The sequence below is a fragment of the Miniopterus schreibersii genome, assembly GCF_964146895.1.
Source record: "Miniopterus schreibersii genome assembly, chromosome: 16".
Classification (NCBI taxonomy): Eukaryota; Metazoa; Chordata; class Mammalia; order Chiroptera; family Miniopteridae; genus Miniopterus; species Miniopterus schreibersii.
Window position 1 is genome coordinate 36,880,246 of NC_138116.1, and position 16,222 is coordinate 36,896,467.

The following is a 16,222-nucleotide window of genomic DNA, read 5'->3' on the forward strand; positions in this document are numbered from 1 at the left end:
TCTTCTCTCTCGGTTTCTTTCCGAGGCAGCCTCTCCCAGGTGGTGGCACAGATGGTCCCTAGCAGCCTCTCACATATACCCCACCAGTTTAGCAACTCCCACGGAAAAGAGCCCTTTTCTTTCTGTGTAGCTCCAGAAGGAGTGTAGGAATTAGGAGTCACTAGACACACAGGAGGTCTTTCTCTGTGGCCAAGAGGATGGGCTATCTTGATCACCCCAGTCCTGGGCTTTCAGGAGGCCCCAGGAGCTGGAGCTGGAAGTGGTGGCAGCAGGGATTACCCTAACGGAAAATGATGGTGCTGTTTCCAAGGGAACAGGGAATGAAAGTTGGATGGGAAAACAACAGATTCCACCCCACCCATCCTGGAGGGAGAGCTCTATATCAATAAGGGACTGCTTTTCCTCAGGCCTGGTGTTGGCTCCCTCTTCTGCACCGGACCCTTTAATAAAAAGAACTGTCCCACCCAGGCAACAGGGTGTCCAGGGCCCACAAAAGCTCCACTCCACTGGTACTGCCCCCCCATCTCAGTTCCTTACCCAAACTATTTTTAATTGTCTCTGACTTACCCTTTCTCACCAATCACATCGTGCTCTCATATTTCCTGACTCCCTAGCTCTCTTAGCATCCATGAGCATGAAACACAAGAGCTTTTTACTGCCACTTCCCTGTCCAACCCCAGGTACCATCGCCATGCACTTACGTCTTTGGGCTGCTGGCAGCCATCGGGCAAAGAGCCTATCTGAATAGTAAAGAGACAGCGGCCTGGTGATATTGCTTGAGCCCCTGAAGCCAGTCACCCCTCTGTCGTGGGTTGAGTTGTATCCTCCAAAAAGATATGCTAAAGTCCCACCCCTGGTACCTGTGAATGTGACTTTATTTGGGCATGGGGTCTTTGCAGATGTAGTCAAGTTAAGACGAGGTTATACGGATGTCCTTATGAAAAGGCACCAGTCCTTATAGGAAGAAGACAAGAGACATAGAAACAGGCACCTAAGGAGAACACCAGGTGACAATGGATGAAGAGATGGGAGGGATGTGTCTACAAGCCAAGGAATGCCAAGGATTGCTGGCAACACCAGAAGCTGAGGAAGGTATCAAACAGAATCTCCCCTAGAGCCGCCAGAGACAGAGAGAGACAGAGACAGAGAGAGACAGAGAGAGAGAGACAGAGAGAGACAGAGAGAGCCTACAGAAGAAAGTAACCTTGCCGACACCTTGACTTCAGGCTTCTAGCTTCCAGAACTGTGAGATAATACGTTTCTGTTGTTTTATGCCACCCCAGGGCAGCTGAGAAGGAAACCTACACTACTTCTGTGCTTCTCTGTTACTCTCACACTACTATTAAACTCACAACACTTCTGATACCAAATGTGTGGGGTTTCCCCCACACTAAGCAATTCTCCCGACACCAGCTGGATGTCTTACAATTCAACTCGATCCTGACACTGTCTACCTGGAGAGCGCTTCAGATCCTCGGATTCCCACAAGGCTGCCCCCCGCCCACTTCAGAGCCAATCCCAAGTCCAGGTTGTCCCCTGTGCTGCTGACTGACCCGCTATACATTGGAGGCTCCAACAACACCCTCCTTGGGCTTCATTAATTTGCTAGAGGGGCTTACAAAACTCAGAGAAATATTTTACTTATTAGATTACCAGCTTATTATAATATATATATATATAACTCAGGAATGGCCAGGTGGAAGGGATGCACAGGGCAAGGTATGGGGAAAGGCACGGAGCTTCCATGCCCCCGCCGGCACCCTGTTCTCCCAGCACCAGTCCGGAAGGTTTTCAGGGAGGCTTCATTTCAAAAGCAGGATTGATTAATTCATCAGCAATTGGTGACTGACCTCAATCTCTAGCCCCTGTCCCCACCCTGAAAGTGGGGAGGTGGGGGTTGGGACGTCTGATCACTGGTTGGTTCTCCTGGCAACCAGCCCCCATCCCTAAGTAACCTAGGGGCTTTCCAAAGTCACCTCATTAATGTAACAAGACACCTTTTCTGGCTCTCATCACTCAGGAAATTCCGAGGGTTTTAGGAGCTCTGTGCCAGGAACTGGGACAAAGACTAAATATATATTTCTTATTATAAATCACAATATCACAGCAGCCCTAGGAAAGTAATGCACCCTCTCACCCCCCGCCCTCCTTTTGTGAGCCGATGAATTCCCTGGTTGCTTAAGCAAAATTGTTTCTATTACAGCCGAAGCCCTCAATAATACAACACGTCACCTGCTCTACGTGAGGAGTATGAAAAAAGTCAACCCTGTCCCTTCCTTGGAGTTTTTCATCCTGTGGCACTAATGCCAGCATCATCTAACACCACTGGGGCCGAAGCCAGTGAGAAGAACAAGAAGAAACCTAAAGCGTCTCTTCCCGAGAGCCGCCCGAGGTGACCCCTGAAAATGGTTCCCTATTCACTTGACCCAGAAAACCCCACAAAATCATGCAAATCAAGAGGTTCAAGTCTTTGTGTGCTCACTTTAAGAACACTCATGAAACTGCCCGGGCCATCAAGGGTATGTGTATCTGAAAAGCCACCAAGTACCCGAAGATGTCACTTTACAGAAGCAATGTGTGCCATTCCGTCGTTACAGTGGTGGGGTTGGCAGGTGCGCCCAGGCCAAACAGTGGGGCTGGACACAGGGTCAGTGGCCCAAAAGGAGCGCTGAATTTTTGCTGCGCATGCTTAAGAACGCAGAGAGCAATGCTGAACTTAAGGGTTTAGATGTAGATTCTCTGGTCACTGAGCACATCTAGGTGAACAAAGCTCCCAAGATGCGACGTAGAATTTACGGAGCTCATGGGCGGATTAACCCCTGCATGAGTTCTCCCTGGGACATTGAGATGGTCCTATGGAAAAAGAGCAGATTGTTCCTAAGCCAGAAGAGGAGGTTGTACAGAAGAAAAAGATATCCCCGAAGAAACTGAAAAAACAAAAACTTATGGCCCGGGAGTAAATTCAACATAAAATAAATACTAATAAAAGTAAAAAAAAAAGAAAAAAGAAACCCAAAGCAATACTGGGAAGGCAATTTCTTAACCCTGATTGATGAAAGTAGTTTATCTCAAGAACAGCTCAGACTCCAGTCAAAAACGGTCATGACTTCCCATCTCATACAAGATAAAGGCCAAAGTCCTCAGCCTGGCACTGGGGGGCCCAACCTATATTTCCATCATCTCCCACTATACTTGGCTCCTTCTCCTCCGCCCCCTTTCTCCAGCCACATCAACATACTAACTATTCCCCAAGGACAGGGTATGCTTTCAAAAATGATTACATTCATTCATAGTAACTCTGTTGATACACAGTCTTTTCCTCCATCTCAAAGTCCTACCCATCTGTATAGGTTTCCTAGAGCTTTCATAAAAATTACCACAAGCTGGGGGGTTTGGGGTTTTTTTTAAAGATTTTTTTAAAAAATTGAGTTTTAGAGAGAGAGGGGGGGGGGAGAGAGCGAGCGAGCGAGAGAGAAACGTCGATGTGAAAGTAGAACATCAATCTGCTGCCTCCTGCACACCCTCTACCCGGGATCAAGCCTGCAACCCAGGCATGTGCCCTGACTGGGAATCGAACCAGCAACTCTTTGGTGCACAGGATGACACCCAACCAGCTGAGCCACCTCAGCCAGGACATGGGTGCCTCTAACTGACAGAAATTTATTCTCTCAAGGTTGTGGAGGCCATCCATCTGAAATCAGGTGTCAGCAGGGCCATGCTCCCTCTGAGGCTCTAGGGGAGGATTCTTCCTTGCCTCTCTTTGGCTTCTGGTGGCTGCTGTAATCTCTGGCATTCCTTGGCTTGTAGACACATCACTCTGATCTCTGCCTCTGCTGTCACATGATGTTCTCCTTGCATCTGTGTCTGTGTTCCAATTTCTCTCCTATACGGACATCAGTCACCCTAATTCAGCATGACCCCAGATCTTAACTTGATCGTATCTGCAAAGACTCAATTTCCAAACAGGTATTAGGGGTTAAGACTTGAATAAATCTTTTGGGGGAACATTATCGTTCAAAGCACAACTCAAATACTACTTCCTGCCAGAAAGCCTCATCACCTGCCTTCAGCACGAATGTCCAGAGCTCCTGAGCTTTGCTGCAGCTTCATCACATTTGGCTGCAGTCTAGACACTATTGAACTTAGACTTGTGAACAGGACTGAGTCCAACCTAGTCTGTATGGTCCAAATCCCCTGGTCAGTGCCTGTTTGAAATGCTCTGAGGGCCAAGAAGAGTCTTTGAGACCAAGAATAGCCCCAGTCCAGTGGCTGCACTGGCCTCAAGGCTCAAGGCTAGTGAGAAAGCCCCGCTCCCTATGACTCTGGGATAGCCTCCAGCCCCAGACTCTGACTGCCCTAAATCAAACCCACACCAGGAAGACCTTCTGTGTCTGCCCGATGCGATGCAGCAGCCTGGGTCCTCATGGTGCTTCATGAAAATTGTTGGCCAGTGTCTGGGCCCAGATAATGCTGATCCCAGCACGAAAAGGAAACTGCACGGCTGGCCCAGAGCCCAGACTCGCTCCCTCCCTCCCTTTGTGGTCTAAGCACTTGACAGAGGGGAGCTATTGTGGTCTGCTTGAGACAAGAATAACATTGCAGCATTCTAGTCATCCTGAAATAGCTGAGAAATGATCGCCCAGTACCTTGACGCCTGTCTTTCAGGGAGAGACTTTCAGAGAATGGCCCAGCACAACACAGCCTTATTTATTTCTCTCCATTAGAACCTGTCAATTAGACCCCAAGTCAGGTTCCAGCAGCCCCTTAGGTAGGGTTCCTCTCTGGTGTTTTGGTAGCTCTTGCTGACTTGGCCAGTTGATGTAGAGACTGTTTCTAAATCAGAGTCTGAGAATAACAGGCCTTTTAGGAAAACTACCAAAAAATATCAAGAGGAAAAGGGAGTATTAAAAACAGTCCTTATATAGCACTTACATGGCCTTATCAAGAATTATTTTAAGCACTTTACATAGGTAGATACTGCAGTGGACTGTATTATTGTTCCAAATATATCTGTACCTCCTTATTGGAGAATTATATCTCCCCGACCATGGTGACATCAAGCTTAGCCAAGGAAATGTAAACAGAAGTGACACATGTCATTTTTAAGAACAAGCTTTAAGAGCCATTATATGGATCCACCATCAACCATTCTTTTCTGCTGCCCTAACACCTGCCGTGTTCTAGATAAGGGCTGCTCCTTCAGTCTGGTCCCAGGGGGAAGAGCCAAAGCCAAGCTGTAATGGGCATGTGATATGAGCAAGAAATAAAACTTTGCTGTTGTAAGCCACTAAGTTTTTGGAGCTATTTGTTATTGCAGCACAGCTTAGCTTTAAGCTGACTATTATCATCACTCCCATTTCACAAATGAGGGAATAAAGGCACCGGAGATTGTGCAACTTGCCTGAGGTCATACAACCAAGATTCAAATCCAGACTATATTGCCTCCAAAAATGTCTTTGTTGTTTTCTTTCCAAACTCCTTTAGCTGGCAAGATCCCCTTGAATGCTTTGTTTTTCTTCAATTCTTTCCCATGGAGGTAATTAAGAATAATCAGCAGATTATTTGGTCCTCAGTAGGTAAAATAGACCAGGTAGATAGACTCTATATAATAAAACATAACTGGTTGTTGAGTGAGCCGGCCTCACTGGTGTGCAAAGCAGCTAACAACCTAATTTTTTCCATACCAGTCTTTTAGGAATTAACAAACAATTTTATCATTTGACATTTAAAAACTGAAATCAAACCTTGTCTCAAAACTCCAATTTCTCAACCATTTGAAAGCTTCTCTCCTGCCCCTGGTTTGGGAACTTGTGATAGGTTAGGGGATCATGGGTGGCTTCCTCCTGATTTCCTTCTTCCACACCTCCCCTCCCTCACCTTACTGGCTCAGAATTAAGGTTGGGGGTGACAAAGGGGATAAAAGGCAGGAAAAGTCTTACTTGGCTTTAATGTCCTCTGGGTGTGGCAGGTGGTCAGTTGCTCCCTCTTTATGACAAGGGCCACTTTTATGGACATTAAAGGGCAGAATTCCCTAGTCTCCCACTGGGGACATCCCACAGCACCACTTTCTGGCCCAGGTAACATGCTACCTGGCTCACCACTTAATACCGAGCCCTTCTCCCCGCTAGCTTCTGCATCCAACCTTTTTCTTCTAGGGTGGCCTGGCTCCCAGGACAAGGCCCTGCTCCTTGGAGTCCTTTTTTGGTTAAACAGCTTTACTGAGATATAGTTGGCATGCAATAAGCTGTACATATTTGAAGGTACTACTTGATAAGTTTTGACTTTTGAGGGGGCACAATGAAATATAATCAAGATCATAAACATTGCATCACTCCCAAAGTTTCCTTTTGGCCCTTAGTGATTCTTCTCTCCTGTCCCTCCCCCACCCCCAGGCACCACCGATGTGCTTTCTGGCATGTAGATAAATTTGCATTCTCTAGAATTTTATGTAAATGGCATCATATAGTAGGCACTCTTTTTTTTTTTTTAAATCCTCACCAGAGGCTATTTTTTCCATTGCTTTTCAGAGAGAGTGGAAGAAGGAAGGGGAGAGAGAAAGAGAAAGAAATGGCGATGTGAGAGAGACACATCGACTGGTTTTCTCCCACACACACCCGACCTGGGCCCAGAATGGAGCCTGCAATGGGGGCACATGCCCTGGGCCGGAATCGAACCCGGGACCCTTCAGTCTGCTGGGCCAGGCTCTAACCACTGAGCAACCGGCTAGGGCTAGGCACTCTTTTTTGGTGGGGCTTCTTTCACTCAGCATAATTCTTTATAGGTTCATCATGGAGTTCCTTTTGAAGAGAATTTAAGCCTGGCCACCGTCCCTGGGTGCACAGGGCCCATGGGAAAGTCCGCTCACCCGTGTCCTGTCACACAAGCAAGTGCAGCCTGTTCCCAGGCAGCTGTTGGAACTGCTCTGCTTTTGTGTTCCAGGTGTGGCAGGCTCCGGCGCCAGGACTCCCTAGGTCACACAAGCCAGGTTCTCTAAGCACTTGAAGGTCTGTTTCACTTGGCTCGAGGAAGGGAAGGGCACCCCTCTTGTCCTTTGCACCCCACCCTGATGACTTGGGTAGACATCTTCCCTTTCCAGTCTCCTTGTGGATACTCAGCTCTGGGTGCACAGCCTCTGATGGCTGATGCTATGAGTCCCCAGATCAGTTTTTGGATCACTTCAGTGAGCACTATCTGCACAGACAGTCTGGAGTCTTGCTTTAGAATATGTGGGCGTCTTAACATGCTATGTTCTGAGCTGAAACAGACAACAGGAAAAGTTGCATGCTAATAATCTATGTCATAACTCAGAGGTTAAAGGACACCCTTGTGTGGAAATGTCCCTATAAGGGTTCTGCACCTAAATTCAACATGAGTGCGTGTGTGTGTGTGTGTGTGTGTGTGTGTGTGTGTGAGGGGGGCAGGGCACAAGAGGTCCCCACACCACCAAGCAATTCTCTGACACCAGCTGAGTGTCCTACAATCCAACTAATTCTGACACTGCCCACCTGGAGTGTTCGTTCGATAGCTTCAGATTCCACAGGTTAAAGGCTTAATGTCACAAGATTCCCCTGTCCCCCACCCCAAACATCAGACACCAATCAGAAGCCGAGGTCGTCACCTCTACGCTTCTGAATAACCAGCTATGGTTCAGAGGTTCCAGTGACTCCTCCTTGTGTTTGATTAATTTGCTAGAGCAGCTCACAGAACTCAGAGAAACATTTCCTTTATTAGATTACTAGTTTATCATGAAAGGATATAACTCAGGCATAGCCAGATGAAAGAGATATACTGGGTACGGTATGGGGAAAGGACACAGGGCTTCCATGTTCTCTCAGAGCTTTCCTCTCCCCAAATCTCTGTGTGTTCACCAACTGGGAAGGCCTCTGAACCCCTCCTTTTGGGTTTTTACGGAGCCTTCATTACTGAGTCATGATTGATTAGATCATTGACCATTGGAGACTGATTCAACCTCCAGCCCCTCTCCCCTGCCCAAAGGTCAGGGAGGTGGGACTGAAAGTTACCGCCCTCTTATGGCAAGATTGATTCTCTTGGCAACCAGCCTGGATCCTAAGGTTACCTCAAGATCCACCTCTCAACATAACAAAAGACACCCTGATGGCTCTCCTCACTTAGGATGTTCCAAGAATTTTAGGAGCTCTGTGCCAGAAATGGGGTTGAATATCAAGTACATATTTTTTCTTTTTTTAGAATATGTTTTTATTGATTTCAGAGACATGAAGAGAGGAGAGATAAAAAAATCAGTGATGAGAGAAATCATGGATCGGCTTCCTTTTGCATGCCCCTTACTGGAGATAGAGCCAGCAACCGGGGCATGTGCCCTGACCGGGAATTGAACCATGACCTCCTGTTTCATGGGTCGATGCTCAACCAGTGAGCACACTGGCCGGGCCGTATTTCTTATTATAAATCACAATATCACAGTCCCCAACCCTGATGCCTCAAGTTGGACTTGTAGCTCAAGTATCTCTGACTTCATCAGCTTATGAGGTCATGCTGCCCTTTGATGTCCAGAACACACTAGCCCAGGGCTCCAGCCTCCTTGACCAGAATCTCTTCTGTGAGGTTTCTAGGATTCCAGAAGAAATGCTCACGAGAGCTACACATCTGCCCTGACCTCCACGTCCACCCCAGTCAGCCCTATGGTTCTGGGTCATGCCGTGACCCTCTTCTCCCCACTGACCCCTCTTCAGTCTAGAATCTGAGTCCTCTGGTGATGGCTAGCCCTCCCATCAGTGTGGCTTCACCCCAATCATGGCACAGGCCCCTCCCTCAAGTGACCCCAGCACGGCCAAGCCAGGCTTATTTATTTAATACCAAACACTTGGAGGTAACAGAAAGGATGGTATGGATGGTCTTCTTAGAGGTTCCCTTCTTAGGGTTGCCAGATTTAGCAAATAAAAATAAAGGAAGCTCAGTTAAATGTGAATTTCAGATAAACAACAAACCATTTTTCAGTGTAAGAAACCAAACATTATTTGGTATATACTTATGTTAAAATATTATTTGTTGTTTATCTGAAATTCACATTTAATTGGGTGTGAACATTCTATCTGGCAGCCCTGCCTCCTCTAGCGTCTTTCTGTGGCCCTGGATGTATCCCCCATTGCAGAGTTCAACTTACTCTCCTACAGTGGAAGTATCCTGGAGAACCCTTCCCTTCCCAGGTGCAGGCTTTTCAATGCTCAAGATTCCAAGAAAAAGAAGCAGTTTTCCTCTCGGAGTCTACGAATCCTTCCAAGTCCCTATTTTAGGCCCTAGGATGACTGATTTGGGAAGTACATTCCTTCCAGGGAAACCCTACCCAGACCCAGAATAATGTGGTCTGTCCCTTAGCCCCCAAGGGCATTGGAACAATATTCTCAGCACATTTCCTAAAGTCCAGGTTGCACAGTTGTTCTAGAATTAGCAGGCCTGGGAGAATGTCAGTAGAGTCCAGGTTGCCTCAGGCTATGCCAGTTGGCTGTTGTTTAGGGGACCTCGGTCAGCCTGCAGTGAAGATCCAGTCCCAGGAATCGTCCTGAATCTTCTGATAACTGTTTCCAGCCTTGGACAGGCCCGCATCACACATCTCCCAGCAGAAACTATAATTTTAGAAAGGAACATGCTGTAGCTCTGCCCACGGTGAGGACACCAGTTTACATTATCACGCGGAGAAGCCAACCACCCCGTTCTGTACCAGGGTAACACATTTACTCTGCCTTTACAAATTCAAAGGCCCATTGGAGGACTTCCCCTAAATCAAAGCAGCAGACTGTCCTCAGGCTAACATCCTAGTCTCTACCTAATTGAGAGGAATGCCTGTGCATTTAAAATGTTGGTTTTTTGCCCAGCCGGGCCTGGCTCAGCAGTTGAGCATTGAGCTAGGAGCCAGGAGATAGAGGTTCGATTCCCGATCAGGGCACATGCCCGGGTTGTGGGCTCGATCCCCAGCAGGGGGTGTGCAGGAGGCAGCCGATCAATGACTCTCTCATCATTGATATTTCTCTCTCTCTCTCTCCTTTCCTCTCTCTGAAATCAATAAAGATATATTAAAAAAAAAAAAAAGTTGGTTTTTTGCCCTGGCTGTGTGGCTCAGTTGGTTGGATGTCGTCTGGGAACTGAAGGGTTCACCGGTTCGATTCCAGGTCAGGGCATTCCTGGTAAGGGGTGTAGAGGAAGCAGCTGATCGATGTTTCTCTCTCCCTCTCCCTTCCTCTTTCTCTAAAAATCAATTTTAAAAAAATCTTAAAAAAAAAAAAAATCCATGACCCTTATGCTAAAAAAATAAATAAATAAATTTGTTTTTCCTACTCAGAACCATCAAACTTTCATGATATCTAGGAGTTCAGTCTTAGCCAAGGCCTCCCCCACGCCCCACCCCATACATATCCCTAGTGATTCATCCAATTGGTAGATTTTAAATCTTTGAAGGCCTTGCTAGATTTATTTATTCAAAACACAGCGATGTTTCAGGTATATGGCTCTGCTGGCACCAGATTCTTCCACAGCAAACGGGTTTTCCAGAGAACTGAGGCTTATCTCTGAAACCCCAGCCCTTTGTTTAGTTTAGCCATTTTGGTTGGAATCCATCAAAAATGTCACAGTGTAGGACTACGTCTGCTTTTTTTTTTAGTTTATCTGTCTCCTTTGTCCTCAGGCTACCAGATGGTTTAACACGGCTGCTAACACGTCTGGGAAGCAGCCCCTACCCAGTTTTCCCCTCACTGTTGAGAAGGTTGTGTTAAAAAAGAGTAAGTGGAATTTTGGGGTCTAAAGAATTTTCTCACAAATAAAACTCTTGTTTTCAGTGTGGGACCCTGTGAAGGTCATTCTAGAGGCTCAAAGGGTTTTGTTTTGCTTTGTGGCTTAATTTTAGATTTTTATCATTCTGAAAGGTTAAGATTTTTCCCCCGCTTCTGGGTCACTGAGATGTTATTATCATGAAATCTGCAAGTTCCTTTAGAACGCGCTCTGGCAAGCTATAAAAGTTAGAGCCGTTGCTAAGGGAACCAGGCAAAGCTTGCTTAATGTATAAACCTGGTTATTATATTTAAAATTCAAGTTGCCACCAGAGATTCCTAACGGGAGAGGAAAGCCTCTGCTTTTGAAGCGGAAAGTGGAAAATTACTTCTCTCTCATAGGACAGGGTAGCTCCTGAGGTTCATTAAACTCACGTGACTTTTCTTTCTTTTGTGTTTCTAATGGTGGAAGAGAAGGGAAGCGTCTTCCAACAGGAAAATGGAAGAAGAAACTCAAGCAGCCGTCTCTTCTCCGCTAGCTGGTGGCTGATTGAGGTGGGAGAGGCCGAAGGAGCGGAGGAAGCCCCCGACCCCAGAGCAGCTCTGCGGGACTTAGGGGACGACTCCGACACAAGAGCCATCCAAGAAATGTCTGGGTCCTGCAACAGGAAGGTGAGGAAAGAGCAAAATATTGTTTTCCCCTATAAAAGGGAATAGGTTAAAAAAAATTAAAATGTTGAGATTGAAGGACAAAGACATTAAATTGTCCCGAGTTGCACGCCCCCGCCCCCCTCACCATTCCCTCTTCACCCCGATGGCACATCACATGGGAGGGGGACCGCATTAGGTCATCCAGTTGTCATGCTTAACTAACTGTTGCGTAAATTAAAGCCCACAGAGATCCTCACCAGACAGAAACTCGAGTTCTAGCTCCCAACCCAGGATGATTTCTCACCGCATCAATCAAGGCGGGACTATCCCTGGGAAATTCAGGAATTTTCTCACTTCGCAGTGCTCCCTCAGAGCCATAAAGAGCAGCGTTTCTAAACTGTGTCCCACAGAACCCCAGCCAAGAGATGCTGCAGCCATTCCACTTCTGGGCATGTGCCTAAAATACCCGAAAGCAGGGCGGACTCATTGGGCACCGTGTTCATAGCGTTATTCACAGGGGCCAAAAGGTGGGAACAACCCCAGTGTCCACTGATGGAAGAGCCGATCAACAAAAGTGACACATACGTGCGATGGAAGAGTTACTATTCAGCCTTAGAAAGGAATGGTATTCTGACACATGCTGCACCGTGGATGAACTCTAGGACAGTAAATGCAATAAGCCAGCGACAAAAGGACAAATACTGTAGGATTCCACTCATGTGAGGCACCTGGAATGGTCAAGTTCATGGAGACAGAGAGAATGGCAGTTGCCAGGGACTGGGGTGGGGGACGGATGGGGAGTTATTTAATGGGTACAAAATTTCAGTTTGGGAAGGTGAACATTTTCTGGAGATGGATGGTTGCATAACTATGTGAGTGTATTAATGCCACTAAGTGGTAAATTTTGTGTTAGTTATATTTTACCCCCCCCCCCCACAAGTGAAGCCCCACTAATTAGTGGGATCACCAGACAAATCAGTCTCAGGAGGTCTGACCACCAGCCCTCTACCCCTTTCGCGCACAGCCTCAGCCCTGGCCAGTCACAGTGCATATTCAATAAAAGACTAAATCAAAGGCTGCTTAATTCAATTTAATCAAGCATTTCCTCAACTGGATACAGACCCTTTTTATTCTCATGGAACACTATTAATAGCCCACATCCATGTGCACACTTCTGGAAATGCTGATAAAGAGCTTCTTACTGTTCAAAGCACTTCTGTCAATACTTCACTGGAGGCAGCCAGCAAGCCTGAAAGAGAGTCCCCCGAAGTTAGACTCAGTTATATGTATTGACTGTTGAACAGCCAATGAGTTTATTAGTTGTTCCTATTTACTGATGAAGAAACTGGAGCCTAGAGAAGTCAGGCCCTGGCTCAAGACTACACAAAGCTACTCTGCCAGGATTGGGGCAGAGACAAGACAGAATCCGTTTCCTAAACCCTGGTTTGGAATGTGTCCCCCAACCCCGTGCTGATCTTCTGTCCCCCCTTCTGGGTGCCCAGGTGTGTGAGCAAGTTCACGGAAGACCCTCCGAACCCCAGGGCTGCTGACCAGCAGGTCAGGGACATCAGATGTGACAGGTCGAAGGGAATGCAGGCTCAAGTCCCTGACACCTGAGCACTTACAGGCTAGAGCGGCCAAATACTTTGCTTTGTTTTCCGTTCTCCAAAATAGAGCTGGGAGTTTAGAGATGTTCCACCCTGTATAGCAGTTTCTGAATTTTCCTGACATAAGACTCATCCAGGGTGCTGATTAAAATAGATTTCAGTGAAATAAGTCAGGCAGAGAAAGACAAACACTGTATGATCTTCCCTATATGTGGAATCTAAAAAAAATGGAACTCACAGAAACAGAGAACAGATTGGCAGTTGCCAGAGGCAGGGGATGGGGTGGGGGAATGGGTGAAGGGCGTCAAAAGGTACGGACTTCCAGTTATAAGATAAATAAGTCCTGAGGATGTAACGTACAGCATGAGGACTCTAGTTTACAATACTGTATAGTATATTTTTAAGTTGCTAGGAGAGTAGATCCTAAAAGTTCTCATCACAAGGGAAAACACTTTTTTGTAACTATTTAAGATGATGGATGTTAACTAACCTTATTGTGGTAATAATCATTTTGCAGTATATACGTATGTCCAGTCATTATGCTGCACGCCTGAAACTTACCCTGTGTTGCGTTTCAGTTATATAGCAATAAAACTATACTAATAAATAAGTAAATACATTGTGTTTCAGTCTCCTCATGTATAAAAAAAATAAAATGAAATCAAGTACAGGTTCCCAGGCCCTTCCCCCAGAGATTCTGACAGAGTAGGTCTGGGGCAGAACTTAGAAATGTTCTAAACAAGTGTCCTAGGTAATCTTATATTGGAGAAAGTCTGAGTACCCTTGGCCTTAACACTGAAAGGGACCTTAACAGACCCTCCTCTGCTCTAGTTCCCCAGTCCACAGATATTGCAGCTGAGGCTCAACAGGACTAAAGTGGCTGTCCACATCCGTACAGCTGCTTTTTCTAACCGCCCTTAAACAGATACAAAATCAAAATACTCCTTTCCTTGAGGAAAGAGGCAGGTCTGTTAGTTTCAAAATAGCGATCTGTACGCTCTCCTCTATTCATCCCTATGCTAACCCTCCCTGCCCAGCGGAGACCAACCTTCTCCAGGTTCCTCCCGCCCTCCTCCTGTTCTCTGGGCAGGTCCAACCACCCTGACAAATGTCCCAGCTGCCATCTCCTTGCTACAGACTGAACTGTGACGGCAGTGTTGACCCAAATTGCTTTCTGAGCATTGATGGAGACCAAATGGTGCTTGGCTTTGCTTGCCCACCCCATTTCCTTCTGAACATGAAACGATCTCAGGCTCTAGCTATGCTGCAAGAGGGAGCTGGCAGCCTCTGAGTCTGCCCTCCGCGAGGAGCTCACCCCCACTGCCGGCTTCAGAACCTGTGGCTCAGGCCCAACAAGGGAGATGGATGACCCGTGGGGACGAGCCTGGGCACACACACAGCATTCCGTCGTCACTTGGCAGAGCCTTGTCAAACAGCAGATGGAAAAGTCTGAGGACACTCAATTCCCCAGATTCCTTTTCTGCGAGCTCTACCCCATCTCAGCCTTGAAAAGTTAGCTTTTTCAAATGAGTTAGAACCCAGCTCCTCCCCACACACCAGTGTTCTTTTTTTTAATTCTCTCCTAGGATATGTTTATTGATTTTTTTTTAGAGATAAGAATGGAGAGAGAGAGAAAGAGAGAGAGAGGGAGAGAGAGAGAGAGAGGTGGGAAAGAAACACTGATTGGTTGCCTCTCATTTGTGTCCCAACCAGGGCTCGAACTCACAACCTTTTGGTGCACTGGACTACGCTCCAACCATCTGAGCCACACTGGCCAGGGCACCAGTTTTCTTTACTTCAGGTACCAGGAGGCAGTAGCTAAGAGACTAATGGGCCAGAGGGAATGTGTAGTCCTGGGGGTTGTCTGCCTGCCTTCGCGGGTGAGGTTGCAGCTCCTGCTCAGGGGGGCCCAGAGTCCTAGCTTCTCTGTTTGCGGGGTCTTACGGGCCACAGGTTCCCTCCGAGGGGGCTTCCGTGCTGCATGGGGCCCTGGAGTCCTTGCCAGCAACAGGAGCACAGCTCGTAGCCACAGACCTGGCTTCCAACCCTGGCTTCCTGGCTGCGTGATAACACGAACCTCTCTCGGCTCTCTCTGTATCTATGAAATGGGATCGTAGTGTCTCCTTCACCAGCTTGTGGTAAGAATCAAATGAAATGCTGTGTGCCCAGCGCCTGGCGCCCAGCTAAGTGCTCAGTGAGTCGTAATGATTATTATTTCCTGAGATCTCAGGACACTGTCTCACCTTGTGGCTTCCCTTTGCCACAAGGAATGCCACCAAGTACAACCAGATGGGATCTGGACTGAGGCCATCATAGATCCGAAAGAGTGGACATCCAGAAATATTAGATACAGTTAAAAAAAAATTTACTACACACACACACACACACACTAATAATGGCCACCTGGGGTGTGTGTCTTAATTTGTGGATTTTCATGTGAAATAAATGCGGGGGATAGAAGGACATATGATTTGATCTATGTGGCTAAGTTGTTTTCTGGAAAGTTTGCAGCAGTGCTCACTTGCACATACGACGTGGGAGAGTGCCTGCTCCCCTGCCTCCCCAGCAAAGCCTGTGCAGCATTTCTAGAGGCATCGCCAGTTTGGTGAATTATCTCATAGCTGTTCTGATCCGTGAATCCGTGATTAATGGTGAAGCTGAGGGGTTTTTCCCTATTTATTGGATATCTGTATCTCTTGTGATTTTCTTAGCCATGTCCTTTGCTTATCTTTCTAAGGCTTCTTCATTTTTATTAAATTACAATATTAATTTACAATTGATTTACAGTTTATAATTTATAATCATATGTCAAAAATATAAATCCTTTGTCAGACTTCATCTTTTTATTTATTTTATAGTATTACATGTAGTACTATACCAACATTTTTAGGTAGTCAAAACCAATTTTTTTAAATTGAATTTATTGGGGTGACATTGGTTAATAAAATTATATAGGTTTCAAGTGTTCGAGTCTATGGTACATCATCTGTGTAGTGTATTGTGTGTTCACCACCCCAACTCAAGTCTCCTTCCGTCACCACTTATCCCCCCTCCACCCTTATACCTCCCCCACCCCCTTCCCTCTGGTTATCCCCACACTGTTGTCTGTGTCTACGAGTTTTTCTTTTTTTCTCAATCCCTTCAGCTTTTTCACCCAGCTCCCTAATGCCCCTCCCCTCTGAAGGCTGTCAGTCTGTTCTCCGTATCTGTGAGTCAAAACCATAT

At 46.6% G+C, this 16,222-nt stretch overlaps 1 pseudogene across 1 annotated transcript; it reads left to right on the top strand.

Annotated features, from left to right (window-relative positions):
- The first annotated feature begins 2,405 nt into the window (after window positions 1-2,405).
- LOC308568474 (large ribosomal subunit protein uL22 pseudogene) lies at window positions 2,406-2,960 on the top strand (annotated as a pseudogene). Its single transcript has one exon. The product of its transcript is annotated as a large ribosomal subunit protein uL22 pseudogene (transcript).
- Window positions 2,961-16,222: the final 13,262 nt, after the last annotated feature.